Below are 537 nucleotides of genomic sequence, written 5' to 3' on the forward strand. Positions count from 1 at the left end.
CATATCAGGAAGCAAATATGAGCAGAAATGCTGACAACATGCGGAAACATTGTGAATATTCTTCATGAAGTACAGTCCCATTGCTGAGGAAGGAGGTTGTGTTGTCTGCAGTGACAGACTGGGGCCAGATTGTATCAGTCAATACACTGAATTATTGTTTTCTTTGTGTTATTTTTACTCCTATCTTTCCTGTTTGAGCTCTTTGCAGCCTGGGAGCGGAGGGTGTCTCAAACCCAACGGACGCTGTTGGCTGCCGAGCGTTGATCGCTGCTCTGTTTGGCCAGGGACAAAAGACATCCGGTGTGGGCGTGCTGGAGAATGCTCTGCCCTTAAGTAACAACACAACCACACTCAATTTTCTGATGCCTCCTCCTACACACGTGCACAGTTTTTTTTCTCCTGTGTGTGATTCCAGCAAACAGGAAGTGGCTAGAGGAAATGGCTTTTTATGACTCAAATAACACAGGAATGAGCTCATTTAGTAATTAAGAGGAGTCACAGGAATGCCCAGTGCCCTCGTGGTGTCAAAACTATCCC

General features: G+C 46.0%; 1 long non-coding RNA gene across 1 annotated transcript in view; it reads left to right on the forward strand.

Annotated features, from left to right (window-relative positions):
• Nucleotides 1-537, forward strand: part of LOC116671084 (uncharacterized) — a 23076-nt gene that overhangs the window by 899 nt on the left and 21640 nt on the right. The window lies entirely within an intron of this gene.

This window comes from Etheostoma spectabile, chromosome 21 (genome assembly GCF_008692095.1).
Source record: "Etheostoma spectabile isolate EspeVRDwgs_2016 chromosome 21, UIUC_Espe_1.0, whole genome shotgun sequence".
Taxonomy (NCBI): Eukaryota; Metazoa; Chordata; class Actinopteri; order Perciformes; family Percidae; genus Etheostoma; species Etheostoma spectabile.